The sequence below is a fragment of the Bactrocera neohumeralis genome, unplaced genomic scaffold (assembly GCF_024586455.1).
Source record: "Bactrocera neohumeralis isolate Rockhampton unplaced genomic scaffold, APGP_CSIRO_Bneo_wtdbg2-racon-allhic-juicebox.fasta_v2 cluster10, whole genome shotgun sequence".
NCBI classification, from domain to species: Eukaryota; Metazoa; Arthropoda; class Insecta; order Diptera; family Tephritidae; genus Bactrocera; species Bactrocera neohumeralis.
Genome location: NW_026089623.1, coordinates 11415776 through 11439952, shown reverse-complemented (window position 1 = coordinate 11439952; position 24177 = coordinate 11415776). Strand labels below are relative to the sequence as shown.

Genomic DNA, 24177 nt, shown 5'->3' with positions numbered 1-24177 from the left:
GCAAGCTCCAATATCTATAAAAAATCGATGCGGGGACTAAAACCTGACGGCTTTATACTACCCACCTCGGTTTGAAATTACAGACATCCAATTTAAAGAGTTTTTTGGAACACTAGGTAATAGATTTCTAGCAGGTGGAGATTATAGTGCAAAACACATGTATTGGGACTCACGACTGATTTATCAAAAAGGACGACAACTGTATCACACTATTATAAATAGACAAAATAACCTTGACATAATATGTCTTGGTAACCTGACATATTGGCCTAGTGATCGAAACAAAATTCCAGATTTAATTGATTTTGCTGTACTCAAAAATATAGATAAATCACTCACAACAGTTGATACATGTACCGACTTATTTTCTGATCACTCTCTTGTACTAATAAACCTATGTGAACAACCCTTATTCGTTGATCAAAAAGTGGGTCATCTTATGTATAAAACGGATTGGTTACAACTAACGCAACTTTCTTAGCAACACCAAACAAAAACTATAATTAGTAATAGAGAAATAGGAAACCTTGTAAATGAAAAAAGGCGTGCAAGACGAGAATGACAGATAAATCGCTTCACTTTCACTCAGCTTCAAATAAAATCAGCTGTACGTAAATTAGAAAAGCGCTTAAACGTGAAGAAGAATTCAACTCCGAAACGTGTATTAAGAAGATGTGTCAAAATTTAAGCAAGCCAAATTCCCTTTGGAAAGCACTAAACTCTATCAAGCCACCAGTCACCTTCAACATGGCTTTACGAGAAATTGGGTCCGAAGTGATGAAGAAAAGGCTAATTGTTTTGCAAATCACCTAAAAAGGGTATTTCAACCTAATTGCCCAAAGAACAACTTTAAGCTGTCAATCTTACTAAACTCAGTTAATGAGTCGATCGACTTCACCTTCCGATAGTATTAGATTCATAAAAGAACTTAACCCAAAATAGTCGACAGGACGGGATAATATTACCCAAGAATGCCAAAAGAGTTACCAAATATTGCTGTAGATGTACTCTCTTTGCTCTTCAAAGCAATTCTTAGTTTCGGATAATATCCAATTTCATGGAAAAATCGCAGATTATCTTGATAGATAAACCTGGGAAAGACTTAACATAGCCGTCTTCATACAGACCAATCAGTCTTCTACCCTGTATATCTAAAATATTTGAAAAATTGTTACTATCAAAGATGTCTCCTTTCCTCCACGAAAATAATTTAATTCCAATTCGGGTTTCGTGATAAACATAGCACTGTAGAGAAAGTAAATGGAATTACTAACGAAATAAGAAAAGCATGAGCACAGAGAGTACTGTTCAGCTATATTTCTAGATATGCCTTAGGCGTTTGATAAGGTGTGGCAAGAAAGCCCTTTATATAAGATTAAAAACTTTCTACCTTAAGAATTGTATAAAACATTGGAGTCTTATTAAAAAAATAAGCAACTTATGGTTCTTCTTCTTCTTTATTTGCCAATTTGTATTCGAAGATTGGTGATCATATAACATTTAATAATATGTACAATATTAATAAGCTTAATATTAATATACTCATACTTAGAGTGCCTCATAATATGTCCTAGGTAGGCTACTTTTCTTTGTTTTAGAGTCCTTAACAACTCTCTATTGCGGTTCACTCTTCTCAAAACTTCACTGTTTGTAACTCGAATCTGTCCATGGGATTTTTAGGATTCTTCTAATAAGCCATAGCTCGAAGGACTCTAGCGTGTTCATATCTGTGATTTTTAGAGTCCATGTTTCCATCGCATAGAGAAGCACTGACCAAACATAACATTTTAAAAAAACGTATTTTGGTTGTGATGTTGAGGTCATGGCTACATAATATGTTTTTGTATTTGAGAAAAGTTGTTTGCGCAAATTCAATTCGAAATTTTATTTCTTTTGAACAATCCCAACTTTCGTTGATATGACAACCAAGGTACTTGAAATCTTTAACTCTTTCGATTGGGTTGTTATTAATCATGAGGTGTGTGTCATTGTATATGTTTTTCCTACTAATAATCATGTACTTCGTCTTGTTTATGTTAATGTGTAGGCCATATTCGTCACTACGTAAGTTAACTCGGTTTACAAGTTCTTGTAATCCCATCAAGCTATCGGCCATAAGTGTAGTGTCATCTGCATAGCGTATATTATTTATGAAAATACCATTAACTTTCACACCTTGATCAATACTGGTTACCGATTCTTAAAATATTACTTCCGAATATATGTTAAATAACAAGGGTGACAGAATGCATCCTTGTCTTATACCTTGTGAAATAGATATTTCTTCGGTTATATCACCATTGATGCTTACATGGGCAATTTGTTGCCAATACAGATTTCTTATGCAACGAGTCTCTTTGTCATCTATTCCCATAGAATAAAGAATTTCCATAAGTTTATCGTGTTTAATGGTGTCGAAAGCTTTCTCATAATCAATAAAGCATAAAAATACATATTTTTGGACATCTTTACAGTTTTGAACCAAGACTTGTATACAGAACAATGCCTCGCGTGTTCCAAGACCTTCTCTGAAGCCAAATTGCGTCTTATCCATTGACTCTTCACATTTCTTATATATTCTGGTGTGAATGACTTTTAGAAATATCTTAAGAGACATTAGGCTAATTAGTCTGTACTCACTACAATTGTCGGGGTGATCGACGATATATTTGCCGGTGTGCCAAATAAAATAAAAACTATTAGAAATCGGGTAACAATTCAAGTTTGTATATTCGAATAAATATACATATACTTATGTTAATATGTACGGGTTAATAAGTACAATTGGGTGATTATGTGTGGATGTGTATAATTGTATGATAGTGTATAAAACTAATTACGATTATACTTAATCTAATTATAAATTTATGGGTAACCTAATGTGGTTGAGATTTTCCCGCGTTGAGAAAATGATTCTGCTGCTACTACTGCTGATGCTGCTGTGGTTGTTGTTGCTGCTAATGTTGCTGCTGATGTTGCTGCTACTATTTTGGCGCCTGTATGTGTTCGTCCACTCTGGTGATTCGTTTTATTGTGTCTTTTTGTTTTGTTGGGTAAATCGCTGTTATGTTGGCGCTGTTGGGTGTTTATTGCATTGTCCTCTAATTCGTATTTAGGCGAGTTAGGAGGACAATGCAGGGATGTGTTCATTTGGTATGAACATCCCGGCCGCCTTGCAGTGTCTGCGAATAAAAAGATTTTTTAGATCTAGTTTGATTTGGGTAAATGAGTGATGTTATGAACGGGTTGGGGGTATACTTGGGGTTTAAATCGCACATGCACCGGTTAAAGTCCAACCGAGTGCGGTGTTTTGTGTGGTCACGGTGCCGTTGTCGGGGTTGAATAAGCCTGGTTTCATCAATCTTGGGTAAATGTCAGCTCCCAGTTCCAACATAATTTTGTCGTCTTTCCAGAATGTAGGGTCGGCTAGGACTAAGTGGTCGAACTTCTTAATAATTTCGCCACTTAAGTCACGATTATAGGGTCGGGTCGGTAAATCATGCGTCAAAAGGCAGTTAGCTTCGACGTGCCAGTCGGAATCAGTTAATGAACCGATTACGACTTTACATATACGATACGAGTCGAGGTACGTTTTCGGTAACCTCAGACTCTGGACCAGTTCTGACGCAATTATGGTCACCTTTCGGGTCGGGTTTATTATGGCTCGTATTTTGTTCCATTTGCCATCGTGTTTAACTTTGACCATGACTGTTGGGATGAGGGTCGGCTTGGCCAGTAACGTCGGTAGATCCTCTTGTCTACGTAATCGATCTTCGTTTTTTGCTGCTTTCTTTGGCTCTTTGCAGAACAGCCTGGGGTGTCCATGTAGGGTTGAATGGTGTTCCCCGTTGCACGTGGCACATCGTTTTTTACTTGTGCACTTTTGGGTGGAATGCGATCTGGCCAAGCAATTGACGCAGTACTTATATTTAATGACTGCGTCAAACTTTTCGCTAATGTTCATTGTGGTGAATTTTGAACACGTCACCAGTCTATGGTCTTTTTTACACAATCCACAGGCGACGTGTTTGTGCGTTCGCTTTGATGAACGGCTGATAGTACGCTGGGCTGTGCGATGGGTACTTCCTCGTTCTTCTCTAATAGAGGAACGGCTGATGGTACGTCGGGCCGTGCGATTCGTATTTCCACGCTCCTCTCGAATGGGGAAAGGGTCGCTTTAAAGCGATGCAGGCGTCTTGCCAGGGTTCCTTCGTCGGAGAGTGGGCTGATGCTACGAGTCACGCTGAGGGATCGCACAGTGAATGTGGGGCTGCTTTGGCGGCTGCAAATGGACTTCGTACTGCTTTGAGGGGCCATGTCACTATAAGGAAATAAGATTAATTATTTGGTAAAGTGACTATTTTGGTTATTGGGCGGGTAATTGTTCCCTGAGAGGTACGTATGTCAACTACTCTTGCTTTATTGTGTGCATCGAGATACGTTTTTTCGATGCGACCAAGTCTCCACTCATTTGGGGGTAGAGTTTCTTGACGTATAACTACCATATCGTTAACGTCTATGTTGCGTTGAGGGTATTTCCACTTATATCTTTTGTGGAGTTCTTTCAAATATTCTTCTTTCCATCGTTTGCAGAAGTGTTGATGGAGTATCTTCAGTTTTTGCCATCTTTGTGCGATGCTTAGATGTGCATCTTCTAAGTTGGGTTCTGCTGGGATTAATAAAGGGGTACCTACTAAGAAATGACCTGGAGTTAAAGGTTCTAAATTTGTTGGGTCTTCACTTAATGGGCTTAAAGGACGAGAATTCAAGCAACTTTCGATTCGGGTTAAAAGGGTTGCTAGTTCTTCGAAAGTGAATTTCTGGTTCTGAGACACCTTTTTCAAGTGGCTCTTTAAACTTTTCACTCCTGCTTCCCAGAGTCCACCCATGTGTGGAGCTCCTGGAGGATTAAAGTGCCAGTTGATGTTAATTAAAAGTTTGGACGCTCCAACGAAATTAGTACCATTGTCCGAATAGAGATCGGCGGGACATCCGCGCCTGGAAAAGAAACGTGCGAATGCGGCCATGAATGCGTTGGTGATGAGATCACTTACTGGCTCTAGATGTATGGCTTTGGTTGCAAAACAAACAAATACGCAAGTTTTGCACTGATGAATGGTAGACTTGATGAGGGTTTTCAACTTCGGTATCCAAAATTTCGAACGCATAAGTCGTAAGACTAGCTGGTTGCCGCCATGAAGGGTTATTAGATGGGTAAATTGGGTGAGTAGTTTGGCTAATCGGCTGCTATAGGGTAATATAATCGGATAACGCTCGTTGTATGATAATGCCGCTGAATTGCTCAACCGACCGTTAACTCGCATTATTCCTTTGGGATCGATTAAAGGGTTTAGTGTCAAAATTGTCCTTTTTTTGGGTATGCTGGTTTTCTGGGTTAAGGCTTCATACTCTTCTTGGAAATACTTCTTTTGGGATAAAATAATTAGCTTCGTGCGGGTAGTGTTGAACTCCTCTGGAGTTATTTCCAACGTCCTGTATGACTGTTGTGTTTTATTGGGTGACGCATTCGAACAGAATCGTAACAAATATGCTACAACTCGAATGGCTTTGGGTAAGGACGAGAATCTATCCAGGATATCCTCTTGTGTTGTGTTCACGAATGCCTTGATTGGCCGGAGTTCCAGTGTTGTATCGCTTGATTTTTTGGTAACTGGCCAGTGTATTGGGTCGAGTGTTAGCCATTGGGGTCCGTTCCACCAGAGGTTATTATTAACCATTTCCAGAGGTGTGCTTCTGCGAGTAGCTAGATCTGCTGGGTTGTCTTGACTTTCGACGTGAGTCCAATTTTTGGTTCCAACCTTTTCTGCGATTGTGGCAATTCGGTGGGATACAAAGGTTGTCCATGTACATGGGGGTTTGCTAAGCCATGAAAGAACAATTGCGGAATCCGTCCAAAGGTGAGTACGGTATTGGGTTATACTTAATTGGGGTAGTGTTGCATCCACGAGATTCGCCAGAAGAACTGCTCCGAAAAGTTCTAGCCTTGGTAATGATATAGTTTTTATTGGGGCCACACGAGTCTTGGATACCAAAAGGGTTGTTCAGGTATTTGCGTTTGTAGAAACACTGATATAAGGGCTGCTGCGTAGGCCTTTTCAGATGCGTCAGAGAATCCATGAAAATTGATGATCGCCGATGTCGAAAAGTGGGTCCATCGAGGAATTTCAATGAGATTTAGGGAATCGTAGTCCTTTATGAATATTTTCCATCGATGGAGGGTTAAGGGTTTCAGACATTCATCCCAATCGGATTTATCAAGCCAGATCTGTTGCATTATTATTTTTGCTGTGACTACAACAGGACTGAGCCAACTAGCTGGGTCAAACAATTTTGCTATGATCGATAGTACTTCTCTTTTAGTATATGACGCTTTATCCTGAATAGGGTTGATGAGAAAAAAGAAAGCATCTTTTTTGCATTCCATCTGATTCCTAGTGTTTTTGTGTTATTGGATTCTGGTAAACTGAGTGAGTTGGTATCCAATAGATGTTCTTGTGGGATTCCAGATAAAACTTTTGGGTCATTTGAGATCCATTTGCGTAGAGCGAATCCTGCGGACTTTAAAGATGAAGTGAGTTCATCTCGTGCCAATATCGCTGTTGGTATGTCATGTGCTCCTGCAAGTACATCATCAACATACATTCCGTTTCGAAGTATCTCTGCTGCCAGTGGGTGGGTTCCTTGTTCATCATCCGCTAATTTGAGGAGGGTACGGATAGCTAAAAATGGAGCACAGTTAATACCAAACGTAACAGTTTGTAATTCAAAATCTTCTATAGGGTCGTTAGGGGATTTCCTAAATAAGATTCTTTGAAACGGAGTGTATCTGCTTTCAACGAGTATTTGGCGATACATTTTTTGAATATCTGCGTTGAAAACGATTCGAAACATTCGCCATTTTACTACTAGGATTACGAGGTCTGCTTGCAGAATGGGTCCAGTATGTAGTACATCATTGAGGCTGTTCCTGTTCGAGGTGGGGCATGATGTTGAATACCACTCGCAGTTGAGTCGTTATGCGATCCGGTTTGATGACTGCGTTATGTGCCAGATAATACGTTTTCGTATTATCCGCAGGGTCGTATTCTACTTTGGTCATATGACCAAGTTCCAAATACTCGTTGATGGCATTGTCGTATTCCGCTTTTATTTCGGGTTTTCTCGACAATGATTTTTCATTTCTAAGAAATTGAGCTAGAGCTATGTGTCTTGAGTTGCCCAATTCGATGTTTTCTGGGGTTTTAAAGGGTAATGTTACCACATAGCGCCCATCTGAGTTTCTGTGGGTCGTATTTTTATAAATTTGCTCACAAACTATATCTGAAGTTGATGGTAGAGGCTTCCTTGGAACTTCTTCAACTTCCCAAAATTGTGTGAGCAACTTGTCTGGGGTCATCTTATTGAAAAATGACATTATCGAGGGTGATAAGGGTTTTTCTGGTGTGGGTCCGGATAAAATCCATCCGAATTCCGTTTCTTGGGCTAGCAGGGTCCCGAGTACATTTTTCCGTACACCACTGAGAATTATTTGTGGGTACAGGTCACTTCCGATCAATATGTCCACTGGTCTGGGTTTATAAAAGTGAGGGTCAGCTAAACTAAAACCGAAATCTGCATTAGTGGTGATCGTACTAAGTGAGTGAGTGGGTAAATTATCGGTTAACGTTTTTAAGATAAACGCATGTGTTGTTATCTTAAACTCCTTTCTTGTTGATGAACGAAGGGTGAGTTCACAAATTTTGGAGGGTGTTAAATAAAAATATGCTTCCCACTGAAGTTTTGAGGGTCTTGGGTTTGATTTTTAGTGGACTGTAAGAGGGTTGTGTGGGCTTGCGGATTGGTATTGGTTTTAAGGGTCTAGGAGGTACTACTGCTGTCTGGGTCAAGAGGTGGGTTTGAAGCTCTTGATCCTTGCGGGGGGGATTGGGAACGGGTTGGTGTATCCCTATGCAGAAGTGTGTTATGTTTCTTTCTGCATATTCTACAAAAATATTTGCTCTTGCAATCTCTGAAACTGTGAGATAATGCAAGGCAATTGAAGCAATAACCATTATTTTTTTATTGTGGTTATTCGGGTCTCAACATTCATTTGTAAAAACTTTGGGCATTCTCGAATTGAATGTTGTGTTCTACAAAGCTTACAACTTTCAATGTCTTGAGGCTTTTTGAAAGGTTGTTGCCTCTAACTGGGTGTGCACTAGCTTGTGAAAAATCCAGGGTCGAAGTTCCGGAAACATTGGCGTTAAATGTGCTGAACTTCCTGTCTTTTCCTTTTCTATAGGATCCACTGTCGGATTGGGTCACTGGAACGGGTTCAATTAAATTTAAAATTCCCTACGGCTTCCAAAGATTTATATCGATGAGTGAGAAACGCGTCGCAAGCTTTCCAGGATGGTATTTCCGAGTTATCTTCTAGGGTGTCCTCGAATTGATGAAGTAGGGTTTTGGGTAGTTTCAAACCGCATAAGAATATTAAGATGGGGTCCCAGCTACTTGTGTCTATGTACACGTTGTGCAGATTTGTGAGACAATTGTTGACGGTCCTCTGAAGGTGTTTAATCGCGCTTCCACTTTCTTGGGTTGCTTGCGGTAAGTTGAATAAAATCTTCAATTGCGCGTTGACCTGAACTCGTTTGTTCTGGTATTGGGATACCAGGTCTCTCCATGCCATCAGGAAACCATCATTTGTTAAGGGTGCATTTTTAACGATTGCTTCTCCTCGGGTTTTTTGAATCAAATAGAATAGTTTTTCCACGTTGCTGATTTTGTGATTGTTTACGTATATAGCCGTAAACATATCTCGGAATGAAGGCCAGGTAGCGAAATCTCCATAAAATATATCCGTATCACAAGGGGGTACGTGAATTGAGGGTCCTATGTCCCGCGATGTATATTCCTCTGAAGCTCGTTCCTTTATTATTGGGGGTGGGGTCTTGAGATCATCAATAGCTTGATTGATGGATCCTAAACATTTCAAATACAATTGATGACCTTTTTTAAACTTTTCTTTGATTTTTGCAAAATCAATAGTTTCACCGGGTTTTTGTGGGGTTCTACGAAAAGCATCGTACGATTTGTTTGCCTTGTCATATATCGCGTTGAGTTCAACCCTTTTTATTTCCAGGCTATAAATTGACTCATCTTCGGGTTGGGTGTCGTAATGTTCCTCAATGTATTCGAACAAATCGGAAATACAAAATTTAAACTCTTCCATTATTATTAAAAAAAATCACTTAACCGGGTTTACGACGACGAATTAAAGTGAAATAAAACAAATAATTAATTTGAAAAAATATTTCTTTATTTAAGTTTGAATTTGAATAAGTTAATAAGCAACGACTTTATTTTCTTGTTTGCTGTGTATATTTTGAACCGCAAAATATAATGAATGAAGTTCCGACGAACGAAAAATTTCCTAATGGGTCTTTTGAAATTTTTCCTACCGGGTCTGTTTTTTGTTTGCTCACACTGCACTTGCAGTCAACGTTAGTTCGGTTAGTTAGTTTGCAAATACTTTGTGCTTAATACCGGTTAAGCAAAAGATTTACTTTGGAATAGAATATTAATTTTGTTCTTGTTTCACTTTGGCGTTTTATTCCGTTTTGCACTAATTGATTTTATTATATTTTAAATAAATTTGAATTTGGGTACTTACAATTTTTCCACGTAAGGGTTTGATGATAAAGTGGATGATTGGGTGGGTGAATATCCTGAAGATGGTGGTTGTTGGGTAGGTGAATATTAATTCGGAGGATCCAAAATACGGTTGATTGGGTGGGTGAAAATATGTATGTGCACAAATCCTGATGATCCGAAATCCTGATTTTCCAAATGATGTTGAATTGGGTGGGTTTATTTTATTAGGCGGAAAATCCGCCTCGAAGGACCAAAATGTCGGGGTGATCGACGATATATTTGCCGGTGTGCCAAATAAAATAAAAACTATTAGAAATCGGGTAACAATTCAAGTTTGTATATTCGAATAAATATAATATAAGTATATGTACGGGTTAATAAGTACAATTGGGTGATTATGTGTGGATGTATATAATTGTATGATAGTGTATAAGACTAATTACGATTATACTTAATCTAATTATAAATTTATGGGTAACCTGATGTGGTTGAGTTTTTCCCGCGTTGAGAAAATGATTCTGCTGCTACTACTGCTGATGCTGCTGTGGTTGTTGTTGCTGCTAATGTTGCTGCTGATGTTGCTGCTACTATTTTGGCGCCTGTATGTGTCCGTCCACTCTGGTGATTCGTTTTATTGTGTCTTTTTGTTTTGTTGGGTAAATCGCTGTTATGTTGGCGCTGTTGGGTGTTTATTGCATTGTCCTCTAATTCGTATTTAGACGAGTTAGGAGGACAATGCAGGGATGTGTTCATTTGGTATGAACAACAATGTTTCGCATTATTTTTCTTAGGTAGTGGTATGAATGTTGATTTTAACCAGTCTTTTGGATATTGGCCATTGTCATAAACTTGGTTAAAAAGCTTTACTAAGAGTGTCATATTTTTGTCATTTATTAACTTTAAAATTTCAGCTGGAACCTCATCCGGACCTGTTGCTTTGTAATTTTTCATGGATTGCATAGCTCTCTCTATTTCGCCTTTCATAATATAATTGCCAGTTGGTCTGTGATGAAGATGAAGATTCTGGTTGGATTGAGAGCGGATTTTTACGATGAAAATCTGCGGCTTCTTTCAATTTTTTGTGTAAATGGAAGGTATCATGTAAAAATTGTAGTCTTTCAATTTCTTGGCATTCATTGTTTATCCAGTTTGTTTTTGCATTACGGATCATCTTCCTTATTTTCCTATTCAGTTGTCTATACATGTCAGTTTTTTTATTTTTATATTCCCGGCGTTTACTTATTAGTTTTAATATGTCATATATCATCCAATTATTTTTAGTTTTATTATTTTCTTTCTTTTTTATTCCAAGAGAGTTTTTTGCTGTAGTACAAATTATCTCTTTTAAGTCGCTCTATATACTTTCCGCACTTCATGATGGGATATCATTTATTTTTTCATTGATTTCACTTTCAAATAGGCATTTCACACTTTCGTCTCGCAACTTATCAACATTTAGCTTAAATTGAGGCTTACTTTTTTTAATTACGGCTAGCCTAATACGCAATTTTGCCAGTAGCAAGTTGTGATCCGAAGGTACATCCGCTCCTGGATATGTATTGACTTCTTTTATTGAGGAGCAGAAGCGATTATTTATCAAAATGTAATCTATTTGATTTCTGATGATATTATCAGAGGCGTCCGATGGAGATTTCCATGTATAAAGTCTTCTGGGAGGCAGTCTAAATAATGTGTTCGAAATTATTAATTTGTGTTCTTGACAAAAATGAATTAGTCGATCTCCTCTCTCATTTCTCTCACCTAAGCCGTATTGGCCTGCAACTCCTGCAACTCCTTCGACTTTTTCTCTTCCAACTTTTGCATTAAAATTGCCTTGAATTATATTTATTTCGTATGGTTTTGTTAATGGCATAAGTTCGTCTAGTTCATCATAGAAAGTTTCTATTTCGTCATCACTTTTGTCGGCCGTTGGAGCATAGACTTGAATAATATTAATATTCAGTGGTTTTGCAAATAACTTTAGCATCATTGATCTATTAGATTTCGGGACGAATGGTTAAAGCGGGTGATTTTATGCCTGATGAACGACGGGGCTAGTGTATCACAGAGCAGTGTTTTAGGTCCAACACTATATATAATATATACAGCAATCCTAACAATCTATTAACTTCAACTTTTGCAAATGGCACCGATTTAGTGAGCCGTAAAAATTGCCACATTCTAGCATCAAGAATATTAGTGGAGCATTTAAGTTCTGTCGAAGAATGGCTAGCGAACTGGCGTATAAATGTGAATGAACTGAAATGTAAGCATGTTACAGTTTCGCTAAGACCAAAAATATGCCAGGCAGTAAAAATAAACAATATTCTAGTACCCCAAGCCAACGAAGTAACATATCTTGGTATTTACCTAGATAGAAGGCTCACGTGGAGAAAGCACATCTCTATATAAAACATATTGCTATAATATGCTAGGTTCGAATCGAATATGCTTAGAACATTAACTTGTTGTGCCATGCGTAATAAAAATATCCATAAAGATCTTGGTATTCTGTGGTAAAGAAATAAGTAGAGGACAGCGGAATAAAATATATATCTCAACTCCAAGATAATCCAAACTCATTGGCTAATGCTTTAGCACATTCCTGCAATGAAACACGCCTAAAAAGGTAAAGGTAAAGCATCCGTACTATTTATTGCATTACATCGTATTTTGAAACGCATTAACTCTGTAGCCGATGCGCAGCGATACAGAAAGTCGCGCATAACCAAGAAATTTGATGCTTTTCAAAGTCTAATCGAAACGATGGCGGATTCAGATTGGTAAGCATTGTTATTATTTGTTTATTAAATTATATTTAAATGGTTTATTTTTAGTGAATCTAGCAATAAATGGGTTTACTAGCGCTAAAAGCTACTTCTGACCACCCGGCTGCGTTAAGAGGGTGCTTTCGCTGCTAAACGCAAAGAAAGGTCAGTGCTGTGGGAAAGAATCTTCTTCTTTACTAGCGTAAGATACCACTTACGCGATTATATCCGAGTTAACAACAGTGCGCCAGTCGTTTCTTCATTTCGCTACGTGGCGCCAATTGGATATTCCAAGCGAAGCCAGGTCCGTCTCCACTTGGTCCTTCCAACGGAGTGGAGGTCTTCCTCTTCCTCCGTTTCCCCCGTCGAGTACAGCGTCGAACACTTTCAGAGCTGCAGTGTTTTCGTCCATCCGGACAACATTACCTAGCCAGCGTAGCCGCTGTCTTTTAATTCGCTGAACTATGTCAATGTCGTCGTATAACTCGTACAGCTCACCATTCCATCGAATGCGATATTCGCCGTTGTCAACGCGCAAAGGACCATAAATCTTTCGCAGAACCTTTCTCTCGAAAACTCGTAACGTCGACTCATCGGTTGCTGTCATCGTCCAAGCCTCTGCACCATATAGCAGGACGGGAATTATGAGCGACTTATTGAGTTTAGTTTTTGTTCGTCGAGAGAGGACTTTACTTCTCAATTGCCTACTTAGTCCGAAGCAGCACCTGTTGGCAAGATTTATCCTGCATGGGATTTCCAGGCTGAAATTGTTGGTGGTGTTTATACTGTTCCTAAATGGCCGAAATTATCTACCACTTCAAAGATATGACTGTCAACAGTGACGTGAGAGCAAAGTCGCGAGTAAAACGACTGTTTGTTTGATGGCAGGAGATATTTCGTTTTGCCCTTCTTCACTGCCAGACCCATTTGCTTAGCTTCCTTGTCCAGTCTGGAAAAAGCAGTACTAACGGCGCGGGTATTGAGGCCGATGATATCAATATCATCGGCATACGCCAGCAGCTGTACATTCTTATAAAAGATTGAACCTGCTCGATTAAGTTCTGCAGCTCGAATTATTTTCTGCAGCAGATTGAAGAAGTCGCACGATAGGGAGTCGCCTTGTCTGAAACCTCGTTTGGTATCGAACGGCTCGGAGAGGTTCTTCCCGATCCTGACGGAGCTTTTGGTGTTGCTCAACGTCAGTTTACACAGCCGTATTAGTTTTGCGGGGACACCAAATTCAGACATCGCGGCTAAAAGGCAGCTCCTTTTCGAGCTGTCAAAAGCAGCTTTGAAATCGACGAAGAGGTGATGTGTGTCGATTTTTCACGGGTCCTTTCCAAGATTTGGCGCATGGTAAATATCTGGTCGGTTGTTGATTTGCCAGGTCTAAAGCCAGACTGATAAGGTCCAATCAGTTTGTTGACGGTGGGCTTTAATCTTTCACACAATACGCTCGATAGAACCCTATATGCGATGCTGAGGAGGCTTATCCCGCGATAGTTGGCGCAGATTGTGGGGTCACCTTTTTTGTGGATTGGGCAGAGCACACTTAAATTCCAATCGTTGGGCATGCTTTCGTCCGACCATATTTTACAAAGAAGCTGATGCATGCTCCTTATCAGTTCTTCGCTTTGTTGATCTTCAGGCTGGTAATTGCTATTCGAACTTCTTCATGATCGGGTAATGGAACGTCTGCTCCATCGTCATCGATTGGGGAATCGGGTTCGCCTTCTCCTGGCGTCGTACGTTCACTGCCATTCAACAGGCTTAAAAAGTTTTCCCTCAATAATTTAAGTATGCTCTGGGCATCGGTGACTAGATCACCTTTGGGGGTTCTGAAAGAGTATGCTCCGGTCTTGAAACCTTCTGTAAGCCGCCGCCTTTTTTCGTAGAATTTTCGAGCATTGCCCCCGTCGGCCAGCTTATGAAACTTTTCATACTCACGCATTTCGGCCTTTTTCTTTTTCTGTCTGCAAATGCGTCTCACTTCCCTCTTCAACTCTCGGTATCTATCCCATCCCGCAGGTGTTGTTGTCGATCGTAACGTTGCGAGGTAAGCAGCATGTTTTCTCTCCGCTGCGACACGGCACTCCTCGTCGTACCTGCGATTTATTTGCATTTTCCGAAACCCAATGGTTTCGGTTGCAGCTGTTCCTAAGGGGCTTGAAATGCCGTCCCACAGTTCCCTTATACCGAGTTGTCGATGAGTGCTCTCAGAGAGCAGGAATGCAATTCGAGTAGAAAATCGTTGGGCCATCTGTTGTGATTGCAGTTTCCCGTCGTCGAATCTTCCTTTTGTTTGTTGACGTGCGTTTTTTGCTGCACAGATGCGGGTGCGAATCTTGATTGCAACAAGATAGTGGTCCGAGTGCTAAAGATACCTTCCTTGCCCACCCTGGTGGTAAAGTCGCCAAGCACGATTTTGACATCGTGGCGGTGGCACTTCTCATAGGCGCCGTCCAAGGGCTCATAGAAAGCATCTTTGGTCACATCGTCCTTCTCTTCCATCGGGGCGTGGGCGCAAATCAGCGATATGTTGAAGACCCTGGCTTTGATGGGGATTGTGGCTAGACGTTCGTTCTCTCCCACTACGAATCAAACAACACCAATCGTAAATGCCACAAGGACCTACTCGTCTCTGTCCTTGTCCAGTCCATCGCATTTTTTGGACGGCGGTGATGTCAACCTTTATTTTCACGAGAACATCAACCAGCTGGGCAGCGACACCTTCCGAATTAAGAGACCGGACATTCCAGGTGCATGCCGTCAATTCGAAATCCTTATTTCGTTTGTCATGGTCGTCATCAAAAGGGGGGTCTCTCATCCGAGGCTGTCGTTACTTTTCATTCGTATTGTTTTTTACGTGGTGGGTCCCAAACCCAACGCACAACCCTATGCAGGGGATGTTTCGCCTTCTCACTTTAGTTCGCCTTCAAACGGGTTTGCTTAGGCTACCCAGAGGATACTTGGTCTTAGAGACCGGAAGTCGTGAGCTGCTTGAGCCATATATAAAATAATCGTTTTCGGCCACTCCCAAGTGAATGGCGATCAAAGAACTTTCCTGACTTACGTGAACTTCTACACATGACTCCGTCCTCCGTGGGAAAGAATAGTGAGTAATATAAAAGAAGTTGACGCTGAGTAAACATTCAGCCGTGACTATATAACCAGGAAATTTCTGAATTTAATCGTAACGTATAGCCAGCCACTGGGAATTTTAGATTTTTTAATGTAACCGTTCCTCAGGAGACTTTAGATTCATCGCTTTATGATATATTGAGTGGAACCGGTGATAATAACGGTTTTTTGAATTAGATAGCACATCGCCAAAGCCAAAATCAGAACCAGATCGAAATAAGTGTGAGGTCCAAGTTTTTTGGAAAACGAAGCCTCTGCAGACTAAGAAATTTTAAAAGAGTTGATGCAGGTAGAAAAAGAAAAGCAAGAAATGGAAAAACAAAAAGTAGAAAAAATACGAAGCCTCCGTTAGCTACTAGCATCTATGTCTAATAACCAATAGAATACATTAAAGACCGAGTTTTGTGTGCTATGCACTGCACACCTACGACATATTTTAAACGTCTTTCACAATGTTATATTTTTTTAACTAATAGTAATGTATATTTCATTTTAAATGAATTTATTTATTCATATCTTTAAAGCACATCAAGTACAAATTATAAATAAATGTTATTACAACTTTAAAAACAAAATATTAAATTTTACAGTTTAATAGGGAAGTAAGTATATGACTATCAAATATCTTATTATGTTCAACATCTATTTGATTCATTATAACATCTTCTAATCAATTTTATAATCTTCGTTGTCAATCATCAAATTGTGAAGCACCATACAAGCCATTATGTGCTTTGCCAATATCAAGTTCTGTATTTCAAGATAATTAAGAATCCAAATTTTTTTCTCAATACTGAAAGCCTGATCTATGAAGACTCTTGTCGAACTTAGCACATAATTGAATCTTTTTTGTTCTTGTATAAGATACCCATTATCTTTGTATGGTACCATTAAAAAAAGTCTCTAAAGGATAAGCACCGTCTCTCAATAAATGATATTATGGGGACATTTTAAGCGTCTTGTTTATGGTAGCTTGTCGTATTGGGCTGTTGGATGCATCATAACACCGTCCTGCAAATTCAGCAAATACATCAGTAAAACTCATTTTGCTTTCAGCTATTGCCTACATAAGTATATTGAAGTTACATTTTAGTGTAAAATATACCTGAAAAAGATAATACTTGACTGTACAATAGAGGTATAACTTTTTTTTTTTTTTTTTTTTTTTGCAAAAAAATTTACATGGCATAACATGATGAGGAATAGAAAAATGATTACTGCGATTTTAGTTTTTCGATTTATTTCAAAAACTTCACGCAGAATTTAAATTGAAAATTCGTATGAAAATTTCATACATATGCCAAGACCATATGAGATTGTGTACTTTTCTTTGTGTCTGTTTTGTTTTCCTCTTCTTCCGTTATTAGTTGTATTTTTGCATATGACAAAAATAGATAACGGTAAATTTAAGTAAATGCTTTATGAATGATTGAAACTTCGTATAAGCGTCGCGCCAGTTGCCTTTATTTAGCTGTCGGTCTCTCATTCAGTACGTGGCGGCTGGAGTGAAAGTGTCTTTTTTAATTAACAATGTCTTTTAAAAAAAGTGGTGCTGAAGTTGTAAAAAATTCAAAACAATGGGAAAACAATTTAATAACATTTGAAAAATCTAAAAATAAAATAAGGGAAATCAATAACATTGAAAACCCCTTGAGTGAATTGTGTAAGATTCCAAAACAGACCGTGATTATAGGAAGGTATAATGAATTAGCAAAAACAGAGAAATTGAAAAAGAAAATTTGCCAGATTATTTCAAACGAAATGATTGCCTTGTGGTCGAAACTAAACTTTCCGAGCATAACACGTATAGCTGCACAACGGAAGATAACAAAAGTTTTAAATGATTATTCAACATTTTTAAAATTCCTGTATGGCAGAAATGTTACAATGGCGTTCAACAAGTTATGTGATATAAAGCATTGTTCACTTAAAATCTGTACGCAAAAATATTATTATAACTAAAAAGATAAATAACGGAAACTAAAAATTTTTATACGTTAAAGAAGATAATTTATTAAGCTTTTAATTTTATTACAAGATATAATTATTCAACTTTGTTATGTAGGAAGTTGCGAGCATGTTTTTTAATAGAAGACATTAACTTTCGAACAGTTTTTCTTGTTACTTTAGCTGCATGTTTATTCCATAAAGGCAACATTGAGTCATATTTTTTTATTACCCGACCACTTCTCCTTAAATTGTTTTTTACTATCGCCCAATATTTTTCTATTGGGCGAAGCTGTGGACAATTAGGCGGATTAAAGATTTTTGGTATTACTTCAACCTTGTTATTTTGATACCACTTCATGGCGGTGGAAGAATAATGTATGCTCGCCAAATCTGGCCAAAATTTTACAGAAGTTCTGTGATGTCGAATAAACGGCTAAGTAATCTTTTCTCAAGACACTCTTTTATATAAATCTCCGATGTCATTGTGGTCGACGTTACGAAAGTACAACTTTTAAGGCCACAGGATCATATTGCTTGCCAAATCATAACTTTTTGACCGTATTTATCAATTTTTTTATATTTATATTTTGCTTCCACATTCCCACGCTTGTTTGCAACATAAAACTTTTGTCCAGGAAGTTGATTGCAATCGAGTTTGACATAAGTTTCGTCATCCATTACAAGACAGCCTTTGAACTTCGTCAAAATCTGATTGTACAGAAGTCGTACGCGTCTTTTTGCCAAAATATTCTGTTTGTCAGATCTGTTTGGGTACTTAATTGCACGGTATGTATTTAGCCCAGCATTTAAACGTATTCGCCTGGCGGTACTTATACTTGTCCCGAATTTTTTGGCGCGATCACTGTCAGATAGACCGGGATTTTTTTTAATTGAGATTAGTATCTTCCTTACTAATTCTAAATCCCGCGCTCCTCTTTTTACACACATTTTTTTAGCTCTTTCTATGCTCAAAGTATTTTTGTACCGATTAATTACACTACAAACTGTTGTTTTGGACAATTTTAATTTTTTTCCAATTTTTGAACCTGACCATGTCGGATTTGCTATAAATTCGTTAACTATTAATTTTCGATTAGCGTACTCCATTTCACATTTAAAAGCCAACTGATAAGCAAGGGTATTGAAAAGTCCTACACATAACTGTATTTTAACTATATACTCAGATCAACTGATTTTACTCAGAAAATTTGTAAAATAACGGAACAGCGGTCCCTAGAGTGAACAATGCTTTAACTGATTTAAAAGGTGTCTGGCTAGGAACTGAGGACAAAAAGTTGTATGAACTCCAAACAACTACAAATGGAGAAGTTGGGTACACGACAGCGAAAGCAGTTTGTGTGCATCCCTCCAAAGCTGCCCTTTTAAGAAAAAATGTTCAAAACACCTCGTGTTTAAATAAAGTGGCGCTCAACACTTAAACATCATCAGCTTAATCTGTCGAGCAATCACATTCTCCACCTGTTGGTGAATATAAAGCTCCTCTTCAAAGAAAAAGAAATGCGAAGTGTTCAACAAAAGCAGCAGTGACAATGGTAATAACAGCCCATGTAAGCACCAAAAATGCCGCTAAAATATGCAATGAATTGTCCAAAGAAGGAATAAATATTGCAACACCAACACAAGCAGGTATTCACAAAGCGATGTTAAAGCAGCGCTGAACTTGGAAAAAAATTATAAGAATTCCTTAAGAGATGACATTTGGTGCATTCATTTCGACGGCAAGAAATTTGGAAAGAAAGAAGTGTAGGCCGTGGTGTTAACAAATGAAGCTAAGGAAGTAAGAGTAGCAATGGTTCTTGAAAACGTTTAAAGTTTGTCAATTTTTGAAGGTTTCTATTTAATAATATATTTTTAGAGCATTAATTACCTTTCTATAACTTTTTTAAGGAATAAGGAATGTATTGGATAAATTTAACCTTTGGAATTCCATTAAAATGATTGTTAGTGACACAACAAACGTTAATACAGGGGTTAAAAGTGGAGTTGTTCGTTTACTGCAGAATTGTTTTCAGGAAAAACATTTGTGCCCACCGCAGTTTATTGGATGCCAACATCATGTATAAGATTTAATTTTGAAGCATGTGATGAATGAAATACTAGGTGGAAAGTCGACATCGCCAAACATCAGTTATGACATATTTACCGAATTGATTATGAACTACGAAAACCTAAAACAAAACTACAAACAAAACGAAGAAAAGTTGATCTTAAGATCTATTAAATGGCGTGATGACATGCAATTTTTATATGAACTAAGGCAATATTTTAAATATTATGAAGTAAACAACAAGTTCCCATATATAAAATTTAGAGTTTTACCAGCGCTCAGCAACGCTCGATGGAATTCTAGAGCTATATTAGCGATTTTAACGTTCATACTTATACCGGAACACAGTATACAACTTTTGCCAATTTGCCAATTCATATGCAGCGCATGGTATGATGCTTGGTTCTCGGATCACCGTTTTCATAACAACGATTTGGAATATTGGAAAAATCCGTCAAGCAATTCGAAACTGCGCATAAGTGTTTTCTTAAACACTGGGTAAAGGAAGAATCTGCCATTCTGAATTTAAAAAGATCTAATATTTGCGCTGAAAGAGCCATCAAAGTTATTCAGGAAATTTACCCTTTTTGTAAATCTGAATATAGTTTAAATCTTAAGTTTATCTCAAATAATATCAAAATGAATTAAATATTGAACTAAAACTTATATTTACTATAAAAATGTATTCGTCTTGTACTTAAATTAGTCTTATTGCTTCTTATCAAAATTTGTCTTCTTCTTCTTCGCATATAACTTATGATTTTTTTCAATTTAAATTCTGCGTGAAGTTTTTGAAATAAATCGAAAAACTAAAAACGCAGTTATCATTTTTTACTATTCCTCATCGTGTTATGGCATGTAAAGTAGGTGTTACAAAAATAGACTACCCCTAATACATACATAACCCTATATCTATCTCAATTAGTTTTGGGTGATACGGACAACCGTTAAGTGAACAAAACTTTAATACTCTGTAGCAACTGGTTGCAAGAGTATAAAAATCATTAGGGCAATTCAGAATCTGGTTCAAATGGTCTTGCATGATTGCAATTGCAAATTAGTCAGCATATTTTTTCTTTTACACTTACAAAATGTAGAGCGATGCATCCTTGCAAATAAGCTACACTAAAACGCCATTGTATTATTTGCAACACTGGTTTGCAAATTATCAGCTGCTGTCAAAAATAAAAACATTGTAAACAAAGACAAGAAATCGAGCAAATCGGTTTGAATAAAATAAGACTAAGCCACGAAAAGCCGAATAAAAAGTGGAGCGAAAAAGATATCCCGAGTATACTGGATTTCTTGCAGGAAGCTCCAGAAGTAAAAGTGAAATTTGTGCTATGTGCCGCATAAAAATATTTCTTACCTTCAATGTCCATTATTTCTTCAGCAGCTTCATTAAATAAAGCGTCAGTTAATTTTTCCCTAAAACTTTTTTTCGGTATATTTTCCAATTTGTGCGAAATTTTTTTACAAACAATGTTTTTCTTCACCGATCAGCTGTGAATTAATGGTCTTTGAGGGCCATATATAAATTACGTCACACGTATTTAAGAACTTTTTAACCCCTCCCCCCATCCTTGTCACAAGTTGTCACATTTTGAACTCCCCCCACCTGTCGTGACGTCACACATTTTCCAATTTTATGGATTTATCAAAAAAATTAAAAAAAACAGGTTATTTTATTTATTCTTATATTTATTGAATAATCTTTAATAAAATCAACATTTAGTTAAATATTAAAGTTCAGAGACAACGAATGACTAGTCAAGAAATAATAGATACTTAGGCTGGGCCCACACCGGATCAGTCAAAAACGTCTTTGACTAATAAAACACAAAAACATCTTGTGTTCGAAAAACCAAGCTCAAACCAAGCGAAGCACAATGCAACATTTTGTCTTTTTGTCTCGCTTGGTGGCATTGAAATAAAACGAAAAAAGAATAAAACGAATCAGCTGTTGCAAAAGAAAGAAGATTGCAAAGATACGCTATCTAATTTTGCTTAGTTTGGTACTGTATATCTACAATTGATTTTCACTATATTTTTAAATACTTATCAACATTACGTATGTATGTATGTATGTACAAATGGTGTAAATAAAATAAACTGAACTTACCGTCACTATTCATTTCTGTAGCTATTTCGTCCCATAGTTTTTCTGTTATTAACTTATTTGTGTGATCTTTATTTTTATAATTATATATCGAGTTCCTTACCTCTATCAAAAATACCAGTTTCTCCGCGTCAATATTCATTTTAACAACTTGTAGAACTTGCACAAAGAAAATGCGTAATTTTGACTATGAAAACCAACGGTTCAGCTATAAGCAACGAAACGTGTTTTTCTGTCGTGTCTTGTTCCAATCCATTCTGTTCCATTCGGTGTGGGTTGCGCCGTAGCTCAGCATGTGTTGATCGGCAACAAAGACGGTTTTGTCGCATTTGGTGTGCGTTGGCTGTAGAAAATACATAAGAAGTTCGACAACAGGTCTTCAAACAAGTCAAAGCTCGAACATGCGTTTTTGTTTCGTCTTGTTCGGTGTGGGTTGTCACATATGAAGCTATGGGCAGTTGCGTATGAGACAAGAAAAACTGTTTTGACTAACCCGGTGTGGGTTCAGCCTTAATTATGCTAATTAAAAATACAAAACTTAATCATCTTTTGTCCATGGACTTTAAACCACTACTTTATATCGTTTATTACTGGTAAATCAGGCACTTCATTTTGGTTCTGAATTTGGATGTCAGGAACATCTTTCGTATCAAGATCGTCTTCTTCCATTCATAAGGCATCGTCATCATTCATTAAACAGAGAATGTCTCGGCCATGTCTAGCCGCAACTCTTTGAGGACGAATTTTCGCGATAGGTAACAGCTCTTGTTTTTTATGTGATTGTTTGTGTTGATTGGTGGCTTTATATGAAGAAAAATATAGGCCACATATTATTTTTCAACATCATAGCCTGTTCAATATCCAGTCCAGTAACAGTTGGTGCAACATATTCAGCAAGGGCTGAAAAATTATCAATGACTAACTTGCTCCAAATGTCAGCCAACACCTAGCCCGCACTTTCGAAGTTTCGTTTTTCTAGATCTAAGTCAGTAGTTCGATTACTTGAATCAAGATGTGACCCAAAATCATCATAATTTAATAGTACACTAGTAAGTTCGCGACTAAGTGGTGCCATGCGTCGTTCAACTCTGTTAAATGCACTCTTTCCTGTTGCATTTGTAGCTATATAAATTGCATCTAAATGAAAATCTTTAAAATGAAACTATAAACCGCTCGTACCGTGGATTTTCATCAGGTCCACCATCGCACGTAAAAATAAAAACCGGTTTTACAAAACCTTCTCTAGTTCGGATCAAGTTTTGAAGGATCGGTAATTCAGTAAGCTTGTGAACGTCAGTGGCACGAGTCTCTGCATTAGAAGATGAATGTTTTCCACTACGAATAGCTACCAATGTTTACAAATTTATTGTAACGAACCCTGGACACGGCGAGTATACCTCAGCAAGTTATACTTGTAAGAAGCAGGGCAGTAAAAAGCTTCGTTACAACTTAAGTATTAAAAAACAAAGCTTGTGTATATAAATGTTTAATATATGTTTATTTCAGTGTAGTATTCATTTTATTGAGCTAGAGATATTCTTGTGTGTAACGCTAAAGCGCCATATTATTCAGTTTTCCCGTTAAAGTGACTTTTGTGATTTCCATTCTAAATTATAACGCCGGGCGTAGTAAAACGCTCCGTGCCGATATATATGACACTCCGTAGAGTTTAAGTGATTTCCTTGTTAATTGCAACATCCAGCGGATGCGCTGCATATTTGGTGACTTTAATTATATTTCTTTTCCTTTATTGTAACGCTGAGCGTAGCGACCCTCAGTGCTAATTTAGTGACTTTTGGCTAATCTAAATCTAAGTGATACGCTTATATAAATTTTATTGTGAATAAAGCAAACCATACGTAATATAAAATTATACTTTAATTCCGCAAAATCAGCAATTCTACATGAATGCAAGCTCATACATAATCATGCATATTTATGCTGGATTGTAGGTGAAGCTGTTAGAACGGCAAGGGAAACGGTGACAATCGGCGTTCGCGAACCTTGACATCATGCTACACATCACATAGCAACAACGCTCACCCAAAGGATGCAATCACGCAGTAACCACCTGTTTAGGTAGAAAGTCCAAACAATAACACACCATATGCCACTCAACAATAATCTATATGTAAAATAAACATATAAATACTAGTGTATTAAGTAACACGCTTATCTTTACCTAACACTAACCTGCACCCAAAGGATGCAATCACGCAGTAACCACGTGTTTAGATACAAAGTAAAAACAGTATCACACTATATGCCACTCAACAATAATCTACTTATATGTAGAGTAAACATATAAATACTAGTGTATTAAGTAAGACGCTTGTCTTTTATTGTATAAGCAGCCATAGAGCTCAGACGTACTGTTTAAGTATATTAAATAAAGGACAGAACGTTACTAAGATTCGTGTGAGTACAGAACTAAAAAATATATTTTTTGATAAACTTGAATCAGGAAATATTAA

General features: G+C 37.7%; 1 long non-coding RNA gene across 1 annotated transcript; it reads right to left on the bottom strand.

The window, feature by feature from the left end:
- Positions 1-1438: 1438 nt before the first annotated feature.
- On the bottom strand, positions 1439-5128 carry LOC126765508 (uncharacterized). The gene is made up of 2 exons (XR_007668477.1): positions 3259-5128; positions 1439-3182 (listed from the first exon to the last, which is right to left on the bottom strand). It is a non-coding gene; the product is annotated as an uncharacterized LOC126765508 (long non-coding RNA).
- Between the last annotated feature and the right edge of the window lie 19049 nt (positions 5129-24177).